This window comes from Ceratotherium simum, chromosome 29, assembly GCF_057802395.1.
Source record: "Ceratotherium simum simum isolate JZ-2026a chromosome 29, ASM5780239v1, whole genome shotgun sequence".
NCBI lineage: Eukaryota > Metazoa > Chordata > Mammalia > Perissodactyla > Rhinocerotidae > Ceratotherium > Ceratotherium simum.
This window is the reverse complement of record NC_141928.1, coordinates 27757124-27772715: the sequence shown is the minus strand read 5'-3', so window position 1 is coordinate 27772715 and position 15592 is coordinate 27757124. Positions and strand designations below refer to the sequence as shown.

Sequence of the window (15592 nt, the reverse complement as noted above, 5' to 3'; positions counted from 1 at the left end):
TGTTTTGGATTTTTGTTTTGTTTTGTTTTAATTTCAGTTCTTGAGGTCATCCATGAACTAGGTGGAAATGGACCAAGGACAGAATCCTGGAGAACTTCAACATTTAAGAAGAAGGAGGAAAAAAACCAGCTAGTAAAGAATTTAGAGAACAAAACAGTCAAGTGACAGGAGAACTGGATCTACACATGGGGAGCATTAAGCAGAGGGCCACTGGGACCTGGCTGGACCTGGTGCCCAAGTGGTGGTTCTAGCCTGAGGAGGAGGCTCCCCGGGAAGAAAGGACCCTGGGATGCTTGGAGACCCAGGAAGGAGGCAGGCTGGGGACTAGGATCAAATAACTTTGTATTGGACAAGTTGCCCAAGTCCTGATGTCCCCAAGAACAATGGGTCAGGGCAATTCACTCATTTGTTCAGTCAACTGGGGTGCTCAATCGTCCATTCCAGTTTGCCCAGGACTGTTCTGGTTTTAACACTGAAAGCCTAATGTCTCAGGAAACCTTTCTGTCCCAGGAAAAGCAGGATAGTTGGTCACTCTAGCTAACAAACATTTCCTGAGTATCTGCCACATGCCACATACCGTGTTGGGTGGTACGGGGATTGATAATACCCGGAGCAGGCTTTTGAGCAGCCTACAGCTAGAGGGGAAATAAGGGGTTACAATGCTTAAAAACTATTGAAGGATAAGTTGAGATTCCTCTCTCTCACTGCCAAGGGCAAGTTAAAGAGAAGTGGTTTGGAATAACTTAGGCCAGGGATGGGAAAACACCGTCTTCGTGAAACAAGGCTGGGATGTGAGTTCATAAGAGAGTATCTTAATAGGAGAAATATTAATTTCTTGTATAAAATTGAGAGGGGCAGAAGTTATGCTTATGCTGTTTTTCAATATAATAAAAGCAGTGAGTTTTCAAGAGAGTTATATTAAAAGGAGAAATAATTTCTCTTATAAAGCTGAGGACAGCCGGGGTCAGAAGAAGGGAAGAGGCCCATGCAGGCTGAGATGTGCTTGGTTTTAGATACCGCAGGAGAGAACCAGTTACGATTCAGAAAGGAAAACCCCTGTCGAGTCTCCCCTTCAATCCCCACCCCTATCCCTGTATTATTTTCTGGGGCTGCTGTAACAAATGACCACAATAGGTGTCTTAAAACAACAGAATTTCATTCTCTCACAGTTCTGGAGGCCAGAAGTTCAAAATCCAGGTGTGGGCAGAGGTGCACTCCTTCTGGAGGCTCCAGGGGCGAGGGCTGTGATTCTGTTTCCGGCCTCTTCCAGCTTCTGGCAGCTGTTGGTGTCACTTGGTGCTCCTGGACTTGTCGCTGCACAACACCAGTCTCTGCCCCATCCTCCGTGGCCTTCGTCCTTGTGTTTCTTCCTACGTTCTCCTCTTCTGTCTATCTAATCTCCCTCTGTCTTACTCTTATAAGGACAGCTGTCATTGCATTTAGAGCCCACTCAGAAAATCCAGGATGATCTCATCTCAAGATCTTTAAATTATCTCAAAGACATTTTCCAAATAAGGTCATATTCACAGGTTCCAGGGATTAGGACCTGGACATATCTTTTTGGGGGTCAAAATTCAACCCACTATACCCTCAGTAATATAATCTGAGCTCATGTTCCCCTTCTGTGTGTTGCAAGGGGCAAAGAGAGAGCCCCCTGGCCCTGACAAGGAGCCCACTCTCCCTCAGCCCCAGCTGTACATGAGCAGAAAAGCCATTGATAGGGCCTCCATGTATGGTTGTCCAGTTTGTGCACTGCACAAAAGCCCGTGGCTAAGGAGCAGGCCAAAGCATATGGCTTGTCAGCACTGTACCCACTAGGAGAAACCGGCACCTTTTTCCTTCCCATAAAGGTACTGCCCACATCCCAAGCAGTGTGCCTACTCAGAGGGGACTCCTTTCCTGATTTGAACAAAGGTGCTACATAGGGCACAGGAGAATCTGGCCATTGACATTCCTTACCTCAACTGTGTTCGCCAGTGGCCAATCAGAGGTGACGATACAAGCTAATCACTAAAATTTTTCAGGACTATGCAAAATTTGCAGACACCAGGAGAAATTAAGGGACAAATTATTTCTACAGGAAGCAGTGGTGCGAAGAGGGAAATAGGGTGGAACATTGCAACAGGTAGTGAGTGAAAGGGAGAGAGCTACTAGGAGCAGAGGGAATAAGGGACTGAATTCGGGAGGTCCACAGGCCTGGACAGCCTCTCTGTGAACACACACTCATCCTTGCCTTACTGTCCCCTAAGCAGTGAAGCATCATCCCTTCTCATAGGAGGGGGCAATGTAGCCAGGCTGAGACCTGTTCCCCAAGCCCGCCCACCCCTGTGCCCACGCTCTGTAAGATTGTGAAGTCATCCCCAGAGCCCCTGCAGTAAAGGCTGGTGTGAACATATACTGGGAGCCAGTATGCCCTTGTTTGAAGAAAGCTGAAGCCTGTAGTATCTGAGCCAGACGGAGAAAATCAACGGCATCCTCATTGCAGCCAGCTGTGTGTCCAGCACAGCCACTCACAGGCAAGGACCCACCTGGAGGAAGGGTAAGACCAATCCCCTGAAGCGACCTGCCCAGAGACCGGCCAGACTTTCATCCTGCAGGAGAAGGGGACAGGGAAAAGGGAGCCTGCCATTCTGGTGACTCTGAAATCCCTTCGGTGTGTACAACCCAAAAACCTTTCTATGTCCACTAGTTTATTGGATCCTCACAACAATGACCCATGACAAGCCCATTTTACAGATTTGGAAACTGAGTTTCAGGTGGTCTTGCTCAGAGGCAGGGCTCCCTACTCCTGGTCGGGTTTTGACCTTCAGAGTAGTAGTTTTCTGTTTCCAGTCCTTCTGTGTGATACGTGCTGGGAATCTGAAGGCTAGGTTCTAATCTAGACCCCCCCCTCGCAGAGGTCTAGGGGCATGCCACTTAACCCTGCAGCAGCATTTACTCTGTAAATAAAAACAAATGACAGTTATCTTCCCCATGGTGTCACTGTGGAATAGCCAATAAAAATGATTAAAAAGCAATTGCCAACAATTGAAATAAAATATATAATAAGAGAGTAAATAGCTGTGTTCTAACTTCCATGGGAATTTAGATATAATTAAAAAAAAAAAAAAGACCAATCCTTGGATATCCATGTGAGTTAGAGGGAGTCATTAGCGAGATGGAAAGAAAAGTGGATTTTCTTGATGGTTTTATTAATAAGAAAAAGAGTAGATGTGTATTGTTTTTCAAAAAATGAGATTTTCAGGAGCATATGGCAAATTAATCATTAAGACTCTCTTATGGCTCAGACCCACTTAATATGTTCTCTGTGGTGTGTGCACAACAAACCTGCAAAATTACATTATGGTGACTATTAAATGATTCATCAGGGTCAGTTCCCCAGTAGGTTTAGAATCTGGTGCTTATTCATGCTTCCCCCTCGGTAAGCTTTATTATCTCAATTGTGTTTGCCAGTGGCTAATTAGAGGTGATGGTACAAGCTAATTGCTAAAATTTTTCAGAACCATGCAAAGTATTTATTTCAAGAGGAGGGGGAAATTACAGTTCCATTTTTGGCAGCAAAAGGGATGCATTGTGATTTTAACAAGTGGTGTGGCTGCTCATCCTTAAGAATTTGAGATCAGTTTAACATGCAAAGCGATTGGCTGGCAGTGTGTACCTGGGGCTGAGATGCTATTATTGCTCCCTGTACCCAGGAACACGCAGGCTATAGCTGGGCTCATGCTGTGTGGTTTTAAATTCCCATGGCCCGGGTTTGGTTCATCGGGACTTGTTTTTTTTTCCCAAAGATTTCATTTATTTATTTTTACCCCTCAAAGCCGCAGTAGATAGTTGTATGTCATAGCTGCACATCCTTCTAGTTGCTGTATGTGGGACTCGGCCTCAGCATGGCCGGAGAAGCGGTGTGTTGGTGCGCACCCGGGATCCGAACCCGTGCCGCCAGCAGTGGAGCGTGTGCACTTAACCGCTAAGCCACGGGGCCGGCCCATCATGGGGACTTTTTCTCTCTCATAACCCTTAACCAAAGCAAGATGGGGAAAACCATGCGGGTGACAAATGAACCAGGCTCACCGGGGATGGGGAGGCAGGGGAGACCAGAGCAGATGAGCTCCAGATGATAAGGAAAAGTGCAACCTGTAGGTAAAGGACAGACTTCAAAGAGCAAGTTTTTGCCAGGAAGGCACAAAAACAAGGAATCCAAGAAAGGCAATGCTTAAAAATTCAGGCTGGCAACACGGAGAAGTCTGAAAACCAATACCTAAGTCTTGGACCGTAGAATGAGGGTAAGGACTGAAACTGATCCCTAGAGAGGAAGAAGATAGAAGGCAGAGGAAGAAAAGAATCAAGGCTGGGTCTCAAACACAGAGTACCCTAGCAGCAAGAGGGATGATGCTGAGTTCTAGAGAAAGGGAGTTGGATAACTCACTCTTGATCTAGACGGCTACCTTTACAGCCATCTTCACCGTCATGCTATTTTGTTGGGTTGAGGAGCATCCAACGCACTCAGCATCCATTCCCACTCCTAGTGTGCCTTCCCATTCAGGGGAGGCTGGAAATAGACATTACAACTGCACGGCTGGCTTGCACTAAGGGTTTGCCATACAAATTTGGCTCTCCCAATTAGATGCTCTCATGCCAGATTTGAGTAGGGGAAGTGAAGTGGAGACCATTTTCCTGCTGTCTTTACTGTTCCTCCAGGCAAGAAAGATCATGAGGATAGGAGACTGTGGCAGCTATGACAATAAACCTCTCACTTCCCCACTACAAGGACTGGAATAGACTGCGCTCTGAAATCCACCCGCACGTTCACCCCCGGAGGCCACGCTTTGCACAGGCTGGGAATTATCTCATTTTATTTAATTCTCACAATGAAGCAGGTCTTATGAGCCCCATTTTGCATTTGAGGACATCGAAGCTTAAAGAGATTATGCAATTTCCCATGTACCAGGTGTCAAGCTGAGATCTACGCAGAGGTTACTTCCCACACTCCTCAACACAAAGGAGTATAAATGCCAGTACCAGCAGTTCAGCAGGGGCAGGTTTGGCTTAGATGGATCTGATTAAGAAAGCTTCATCATTGGGTTCCTTTTCACTGTTGTTATATTATCTGTAATAATTAGGATTGCCAGACAAAATATAGGACACCCAGTTAAATTTGAATTTCAGATAGACAATGAATAATATTTTAGTGTAAGTATGGCTTAGGCAATTTTTGGTACACACTTACAGACTAAAAAAATTATTTGTTGTTTATCTGAAATTCAGATTTACCTGGGTATCCCGTGTTTTTATTTGTCAAATCTAGCAAGCCTGGCACTGATTAAGAAACCCTTCCCAAAGAAACAGGGGACATGTTATCCAAAGCCATGAGGCAAAAAGAATTTCTAAGCCTTGCCTAAGATGCAAATCCAGGCATTCTTAGAAGATAATAACGATAACAACTGTAGCTGATTTACTGAGCACCTTTCTACTTGGCAGACCCTTTTCCAAGGCCTTTCATGGAATAACTCACTCTAACCTCACAACAAGCCAATGGGGTAGGCATCACTGTTATTTGTGTCTTCCAGACCACTGAGACAGAGAAACATTGCCTAAGGGCAGACAGCTAGCAAGTCAAAGGGTAGGATTAAAGCCGTGATGGTCAGTTCCGGATACAAGGTTCTTAACCACTACTCATTCTCACAGAGAGCAAGCCTCCATTTGCCAATTATACGGGGAGTATTCAACTCAGATTTGCACAAACATTACAGGTTCCCTCTTCACTTGTTCTTTTATAGCTACCACCAATCCAGGCCCCATTTTTCTCCTTAATAGGCAGCATATCCATTCTCCCCTGGCCTGGCAGCAATCTAACCAGAGCCTGTATTTTTTTTTTTTTGGTGAGGAAGATCAGCCCTGTGCTAACATCTGCCAATCCTCCTCTTTTTTTGCTGAGGAAGACTGGCCCTGGGCTAACATCCGTGACCATCTTCCTCCAGTTTATATGGGACGCTGCCACAGCATGGCTTGACAAGCGGTGCGTCGTTGCACGCCCGGGATCCGAACCCGCGAACCCCAGGCCACCACAGCGGAGCGTGCACACTTAACCGCTTGCGCCACTGGGCCGGCCCCCCAGAGCCTATATTTTTAAACTAAAATTTTCTTATTTAAAAAGTGTTACATGTTAACCTTTTAAAATTTTGGCATAAAAAAAGAAAACTACAGAAAGGATAAAGAAACTTAGTCACCTTAATTTCCATTTTTAAACATGCTGTATGTTTAAGTCTTCCTATAGACACATATATTTTCTTCTTCCTTGTTTTTTAGGTAATATCTGAATCATACCATACATACCATTTTGTGGCTTCAGATAACAATATATTGTGAACATCCCTTCTTTTCCACAAGTGGTCTTTGAGAATGCAATGGACTGAATTCTATCCCCCCAACATTCATATGCTGAAGCCCTAACCCCCAGTGTGACTGTATTTGGAGTAAGGAAGTAATTAAGGTTAAAGGAGGTCATAAAGTGGGGCCCTAATCCGATGGGATTAGTGCCCTTGTAAGAGGACACACCAGAGAGCTGGCTCACTCTCTCCAATTGTTGAGGACACAGCAAGAAGGCGGCCGTCTGCAACCCAGGAAGAGAGCCTTCACCAGAAATCAACCCTGCTAGATCTTGATCTGGGACTTCTAGCCTCCAAAACTGTGAGAAAACAAATTTCTGTTGTTTAAGCCACCAGTCTGTGGTATTTGTTATGGCAGCCCGAGCTGACAAATACACAGAACAAAAGTTTTTTAGAACCAGAGTACTCCATCTGATGGATATACCAAAATTTACTCAGCAAATTCCCTATTGTAATTCTGTAATTTGCTTCCAAATTTGCACTTTCACAGGTAATATCTATTATAAGTAACCCCTCTTGGCTCATTACCTTGGGATAGATTTCTGGAGCCAGAGTTGCTGGTCAGATAATCGACTGTCCCAGTTTGCCCTGGACTGTCCTGGTTTTCACCCTGAAAGCCCCACATCCCGGGAAACCCCTCAGTCCTGGCAAACCAGTCCAGTTGGTCACAATATTCCCTGGGTCAAAGGCAATGCACCTTCTAAGGCCTTCTTACACATACAGCTGATCACCCAGCAGACACGTGCTCATTTCCACACCCACCACATAAGAGGTTTCCCTTCCAAGGCATAGTACCTTACCTGTAATTTACGTTAACATGCTGCAGCGTAGAGAGTGAGAAATATGAGGTGTAAATTAAAAGTAATCTATACCCTAGAAACAGTTAGTTAATATGTGAAGTACCCTAATCAGGAATCCACGTTCCAGAGGTGGCTGGTTAGCATTTGAAAGACCCTAATTAGGAGCCCCCACTCCACTCCAGCGCCTGCTACAAGCACCATGACAAGTGCTTGCTTTAAATACCACGATCTGAAGCTGCATATTGAGCTAGTCAATTAGCATAAGGGATATTAGAAATAATGTTTCATTGGTGAAATGTGAGCTATTCAAGAAATGTTCTGCCCTGCATTAACAGAATATTTTGAAAAATCTATCAAAACCCAGCAACCTTAACACCCTTGGAGAAATACTTTAGGTGAAGAGCTCCATTTGATCCCATCACCCCTTCACTCATCAGAGGGTTACAGAGGTTTGGAAATAGGGGGAGGCCTTTTCGGGTCATCACAATGACTAGGGGGTAGTAGATGGGGGGAGGATAGCTAGCAGAATTCAGTGCCTGCGTCCAGGGTTGCTAAATATCCTACAATGCCCAGGCAAGTCCAGCACTCAAAATGCCAGGGATGCTGGAGAAGTTTAGCCAATGAGCAGAACCATTTTTGCCTCAAAGCAAACCCTCTAGGTTGGAGAACCCCAAGAACAGAGGATCCACACTTCAGAGGATCCACAAAACAGATCAACTGGTCTTTGCGTCTTTCTGTTATTGTGTTGGGTTTTGTTTGTTTATTATTTTGTTGTTGTTACATGTGGCTGAATTTGGTCCACGACTTGCATTGCAACACATCACCCAGAAGTGAGGTTTAGGGAAAGGAGATCTACTGTCCTCACGCCCCTCTGATCAGTGGAAACCATGTATATTCAACAAAAAGAAGCTGATTATCGTGAACAGTCAAATCAGCCTATGTCAGGTCACAATAATGGTATCTTTAAAGTCTGCTTTATTATGTCAATATCCCTTCCAGTGCTATTAAATACCAAGGAAAAAATGAAATGCCATGAAATTGAAGCTAGTAAGTTCCTCTGTTTTATTTACAACAATGCATGAGGCAAAACTGTCTGATGCTACTGTTTGCTGAAAAATACGCCAGATGAATGTGAAAGTGTGTATATGTGCATTCTCCTTGATTATCCAGTTGTGCATGTGTCCATTTTGTTTAAAAGATGGACCAGCTTTAAATTCGATCCTCAAACAGGCAGGCTGAAACTCAGAAGCAATGCCACCGCTGGCAGGAATGCGATGCCCCCAAAGAGAGGTCCTCCCAACCCCCCAGCCACCACCAAAGAGAGCCAGGAGAGGGCTTGTGTGGTAGAGGGCAGATTCCCTACAGCAGTGAATCTCAAACTCAATCGAATCCCCTGGAGAGCTCCTTAAAACACGGATTACTGGGCCCCAGCCCCAGAGACTCTGATTCCGGAGGGCTGGGGTGGGGCCTGAGAATTTGCATTTCTAACAAGCTCCCAGGTGCTGCTGAGGCTCCTGGTCCTGGAACTATACTTTGAGAACCACTGCTCTGGTTCTCAACTTTGGCTACACATTAGAATCACCTGGGGAGCTTTTAAAACAATCAAGACTCAGGCCACACCCCAGAATGCTTGTGTCAGAATCTCTGACATGATGGTTGGGGCCCAGCCCCAGTACGTTTTTTAACACTCCCTAGGGAATCTCAAAGTAAAGCCAAAGTTGAGAACCACACTTCTGGAAGGAGGCCATAGTCAAGCTATAGCCGACTTGCAAGTCCCAAGCTGGATAATAACAGCAGTAATATTAACAACAAAGGATGCTTTGTTAATTAAGTCTGACTGTATGCCAGGTTCTGTCCTAGGCCTCCCACAGGCAACATCTAATTAATCCGTACAATAACCCTATGAAATTGGTATTTTTGACCTGTTTTTAAACAGATGAAACTCAGGCTCAGAGAGATCAAGTGGCTGGCCAAGTTCACACTGGAAATAAGTGGTGAATTCAAACCCAGAAGGATGTGACTCCAAAATCCATTTTTCTTAACGACCATGTGATGCTTCCTCCTGTTATCCATTCAAAGGGGTAGGTGGAAACCAGAGCCAACATAAAGGATTTTTTTTACAGAACTCAACCAAACAAACAAACAACTTGGGAGGAATTGAGAAAAGGTGAAATGAACACACAAGAGGAGGCTAGGCAGCTCTGGAGGTGGTGCCCACGCCCAGGCTCCACCTGTGGCCATCCTGGTGTAGACTGCACAGTCAGATGGGGTCCATTCTAAGGGCCTCGGTGCACAGCGTTGAAGGGAGAATGACTGGGGGTAGTGATCTTTACACATCTCACCCTTACATTCCACATCAAGTGCAGACATCTACAGAGTTGATGCCATAGTCAATAGAGGAAAATCTAGGCGACCTCATTCCCTGCCCACGAGGAGCCTGAGGACTTCACGAAGCCTGGGGTGGGGGTGAGGAGGGGCAGACATGGGTCCATGACTTTAAAGGAGGTCTGGGATGAGACGATAAGAACTGGGGTTGGAAGGCTCAGGGAGAGAAGGGGAGTCAGTACCGGGAGAATGCCAGGTTCCCCTGGTGCCCAGAGTCTGGGAGTCTTCAGGGAGCTAAACTAGCCCCTGCCAACCATGGGAGATGCCCCTCACATCACACAAGTGGAAGGGCCATGGGAGCTGCTCTCCTCATGAGGCTCTTACATTCCAGCAGCCTGCAGTCATCCATGCATCATCCATCACAACAGACCTTCACCTGGTTGCACGTTAGAGTCACTTGGAAATGTTTAAGGTACCAGTGCTCAGGCCCCTCACCCACAGATTCTGATTTAATTGGTCTGGGGTTAGGTCTAAGCATCTTTTTTTTTTTAATGTTCCCCAGGTAATTCTAATGGGCAGCCCCGTTTTAAGATATCCATAAACTACTTTAAAATACCTTGGCACAGATTGTGGTGTTATTACATCTTTGGATTAAGCCAGTCTTTCTTCACCTGGGCTCCATGCTGAAGTCACCCAGGGAGCTTTAAAAAATACCAATGTCTGGATGCCAGCTCCAGAGAGTCTGAGATACCGGGTCTGCAGGTGCAGCATCAGCATCAATGGTTTAAAAAATACCTCCAGGTGACTCCAATAGATGGTCAAGGATGGATCAAGTTCTAGTCCAGAAACTGATAGTATATAAAGTATTAAGTATCAACACTTAAGTATAGTAAGTATATATGGTATTTTATTAAGTATATATTTATTGTATTAAGTATATATTTAAGTATACAAAGTTCAGGAGTAGTCAAATGGCATTCTAATCTAGATACTCATTTTTCAAGAGGGAGCTACTAGATGTTCTTCTATAGCCTATCTCAATCAAATTAGCATACTGGACATCAAAAATGAGTTTCTATTAAATAGCATGATGAATGTTACAAATGGGCTTTCACTGGTGAAATTAGTTAATATATATGTATTGGCTAATAATATTTCAGAGACATTTCCTCCCTTTGCATGAATAGGATATGAGAATCCAGTGAGGTTTATACTCTTTAACCTTAGGGATATCATATTAGGGATATTACATTAGGGATATATTGCCCTAAGCTAAATCTCTAAGTGGGTCCACGTTCAGCAATGCATTCTCCCAGATTCTGCCTAATGCCAGCTCTTGCCTTTATTTCACACAAACCTTTGATGCAAAGTGTAAATTGAGCACCTAAGAGCAGACTTCCTTAAGCTTACAGAACTGATCATTTTTTTGGTGATGGCTTTGGTGATGGCTTGCTAATAAGCATTTAGTTAGTAAATGTATATCTAGCAGAATTCGCATATGTCCAAGCTCATCAAATTGTATACCTTAAATATGTGCAGTTTTTTGTATATCAATTATACCTCAATAAAGCTGTAAAAAAATTATCTAAAAAGACCTTCCCACCCACTTTCCAAAAAATTAATTAATTAATTAACATTGCCATGTTTAAAAAAAAAATCAAACCTGTTAGTGAGATTGTGGAAGTATTTAACTGTCACCCACACCACAGCAGCCCCTGATGGCTGTCAGCTCGGAGCTGGCCTGACTCTAACAGGAAACCCACGCTGTCCTCCTGTTCAACACAAACAAGGCCACTCTGACTGTGATGCGTGAGACAAAACAAGGCCACTCCAGAATCGTGTCTGAGCGCAAAGACAGGAGCATCATCCAAACCATAAAAACGGCCAAGCGTCCCCCTCTCCCTGCTAACGTGAGTGTCTGGGGCTTCTTCACCCATTCCCCTGCTTTTGTCCCCTCTGTTCCTCCCACCTCTCAGATAAAGCTTATAAAGCTACCCAATCATGGAACAGTCCCTTCTTTCTGATAGCACACAAACCAGAGCAAACCATGCTTCCTCGAACTCTCACCCAATTCACCTAACACAGTCCAAATTCTAGAACGTGCCCCTTCTCTAACTCCCTTCCTGAGACACTCCAAGCTTCTCCATTTTGTTTTGTCTCCCTTGTTGCAATGAACCAATTGCATTAGTTTTCTATTATATGCTACTGCATAATAAATAACCATAAATTTAGAGGCTTAAAACAGTAGATATTTATGATTTCACAGTTTCCCTGGGCGAGGAGTCTGGGCTGGGTTAGCTGGGTCCTCTTCTCAGGCTCTCACAGGCTGAAATCAAGATGTCAGTGGGGGCTATGTTCTCATCTGCAGCCTGGGGTCCTTCCAAGCTCATGAGGTTGTTAGCAGAATTCGGTTCCTTGTAGCTGTAGGACTAAGGTCTCGTTTTCTTGTTGGCTATTGGCTGTTGGCTGTTGACCAGGGGTCATCTTCAGCGCTGAGAGGCCACTCTCATGTCTTGGCCACATGGGCCCCCTCCACAGGCAGTTCATAACATGGTCGTTTGTTTTCTTCCAGGTCAGCCAGATGATCTCTCTGATGTTTTACCTACTTTTAAGGGCTTGCCTGATTAGGTCAGGCCCACCCAGGATAATCTGCCTTTTGGCTGATTTGTAACCTAATCATGGGAGTGACATTCCAACATAGTCACAGGTCCTACTTAGATTGGGGAGGGAGGAAAAGTTATATAGGGCATGTCAACCAGGGAGCAGGAACCTTGAGGGGCATGCCTGTCACACCAGGAAAACTAACTTTGTTTGATTATAAGTATGCTCCTGGTGACCTTTGGCTGAAAGGCACCAACACTTTCCAGCTATCATTTTCTACCAAAGTGAGCCTAGGACTCATGCATGATCGGACTACATCAAGTCAGTTCACATTAGGAATGGAAACCACAGGGCAGACTTGCCAAGAGACTTGACTGAGCCCCATCCAAACCATCTGGGTGAATCATTCCTCTTTTTCAATGGCAAAGACATTCGTGAGCCTTTCCTACCAAAAGGCAGGTGGAGTTGATACCCAGAGAAGTAAAGGAAGCCTAAGGTGAGCTATTTGCTCAATGATCTACTCACCAAATTTGAACTACTTGTTTAATGACCTAGTCCCAGATTATACCAACTTTACCCATTTACTAAAATTTATCCTAAAGAATATTCTTCTTGAGTATATTCAATAAATATTAATATATTCTGTCAGATATAGGAATGTCTAGCATTTCTCCCCTTCTATTGGAAGCAAAGAATACTTGCTAAGTGAGCAAACAAATGGTATTTCCATTATCTATGATTTTAAGCACCTCCTGCCCCAGGAGTCCAATTTCAATTACCCCTTTGGAAGAAAATATCAGAATGGTTGGAGACCTCAAATTCACACCCAATTGAAATATCTCTATGAGCCACAACAGGTTGATTTTCCCTGAGGAGGTGTCCTTACAACCCCCTTTAACTTATGTGAATCCTCCCATTATCTTCTTTCAGGCTTTTACTCAAATTATCAAGACTATTTATTATTCATTTGTTGAATAAATACATTTTGAGCATCAACTATATGCTAGGTGCTCAATATGGAGATACAGCGGTGGAGCACAGAAATTTCCTCCCTCATGGAGTTTTCAACAAGGCAGAGACACAAACACACACATACACACACAAAATCAAAAATATTCAACAAAAAAATCCAAAAATTAGTACATAATTACAAATTCTGATGACTACTAGGAAGGAAAAGTATAAGAGAAAAATAAAACCATGTGGCTGTGATATAGTAACTATGGAGTGAAAATTGTGAGTTTGGACATTTTCTCTTTTCTCCTATCTCTACAAAGATTAATTAGGAAGAGTTTCTTAAAGAGAAAGAGTTAATTAAAGTTAATTAAAGAGTTTCTTAAAACTCATTTTAAGAAAATGAAATCACCATCTCAAAGAGATGTCTGCATTTCCACGTTCATTGCAGCATTATTCACAATAGCCAAGACATGGAAACAACCTAAGTGTCCGTCAATGGATAAATAGATAAAGAAAATGTGATACACACACACACACACACACACACACAGGAACATTACTGAGCCATAAAAAAGAAGGAAATCCTGCCATTTGCAACAATGCAGATGGACCTTGAAGGCATTACGCTAAGTGAGATAAGTCAGACAGAGAAAGACAAATATCTTATGATCTCATATGTGGAATCTAAAAAAGCTGAACTTATAGAACCAGAGAATAGAGTGGTGGTTGCCAGGGGCTAGAGGGTGGTCGAAATGGGGAGATGTTGGTCAAAGGGTACAAACTTCAGTTATAAGATAAATAAGTTCTGGGAATGTAATGTAAAGCATGATGACTATAGTTAACAACACTATATTATATACTTGAAAGTTGCTAAAAAAGATGTTAAATGTTCTCACCACATACACAAAAAATTATGTGAGGTGATGGATGTGTTAAGTGGTAATCATTTTGCAATATATACATCTATCAAATCATCACATTGTATAACTTAAACTTACATAATATTATATGTCAATTATATCTCAATAAAGCTGGGGGAAAAAGAAAGAAAGGGACATCCACCTTCCTGGGAAATGGGAAGGGCAATTTGGAATGTGCCTCCCTATCCAAGGGATAACAGATCCACTTGATCAAGTTTATTTCAGGGATAAAACAGGTCAGCTGTGTGACCATGATGTTCCACTCACCCCATTTCAACAGGAGAAGTTAGAGCCCCACCAACTCAAAGTTCTCCCCTCCTGACACTACCTGCTCCATCAATCTTTGTCATCAAGTCAGCTAAATGAGAAATGCTCTTCCCCTTATGGATAAAAAAGTAAAGAAATCTACCCTGAGTATATCTAATGCCCACTAAAATTGTGTATGAAAATCAGGAATACCTTATGTTTAAATATTTACCAAACACAGATAAATCTTAGGTCTTAAATAAAATAGTATAATTTAGTTCAGTTCCATTCATTCTAAAATAAGGATTCTCCACCGTAATTATCTAGGTAAAATCAGTTACTCTCCAAAAACCTTCCTTGATACCCCCAGGTACAGTTATTAATAGTTACGTCCTTCTCTGTGCTCCCACAAGGCTTCCATCAGAGCTCATTTTTGCACTGCACCATAAATATCCTGAGGTCTTTGCAATCGCTTTTCTGGCTCTCTTACTCAACTGAGGCCCTTAAGGAGAACAACTTGGTCTTATTCATTTGTGTATCCTTGTTACCTAGTAGAGTGCCAAGTTCATAGTAATAAAACTCAATAAAAGTTTGAGTGAATAAACAAAGGGTATTGCACAAATCCTAGTAGAGGAGGGTGACATTTGACTCTTGACCTGGGCCCTGAGTGAGGAAACAGCCAGGCAAAGATCTGGGCAGAATCAGCATTCAACAGAGAACTGTTAGTGCCACGGTTGTGAGGGGAGGAAGATACAGAAAGAAGGCTGCTGGGCAGAGGGAAAGAGAGTGGAGAAGATGAGGTCAGAGCAAAGAGGTAGAGGGCAAATCATGTGGCCCCTTGTAGGTCAGGATAAGAAGTCTGCATAGTGTACTGTGTACAATGGAATTCATTTTCAGCAGAATTACATGATATAATTTATATTCTTAAAAGATCACTCTGGAAATTGTTTGGAGAATGGATTATAGAGATGCATGCTTGCAGGCAGGAAAACCCTAGAAGCCTACTGCAGAAGTCCAGGCAAGAGGTGATGGTGGCTGGTTCTAGAGCAATAGCTGTTGAGGTGGACAGAAGTAGCTGGACTTGAGATGTATTTTGGATGTAAAGGTGACAGGATTTGATAAGTCAGATATGGTCAGGGCTGCTAGTCAGCTAGTAAGTCCCTAGAGAGCTCTCCCAGTGGCCAGAATACTGAAATATTTCTATTAGTTGGTAAACAGTCACTGCCAAGATCCCCCAAGTGGTGCTCCTCTCTTCAGCCTGCCTAGCCCAGTCTTAGCAAGAATCCTGCTAAGTCAGTCACCCTTGATATCTGATCAAGTTCCTCATCCCCCACCTTTGATGTCTAAGTCCTTGGCC

The 15592-nt window shown here is 43.5% G+C and overlaps 1 long non-coding RNA gene across 1 annotated transcript in view; it reads right to left on the bottom strand.

Annotated features, from left to right (window-relative positions):
- The window catches only part of LOC147913239 (uncharacterized), a 54541-nt gene that overhangs the window by 1137 nt on the left and 37812 nt on the right, over positions 1-15592 (bottom strand). The window lies entirely within an intron of this gene.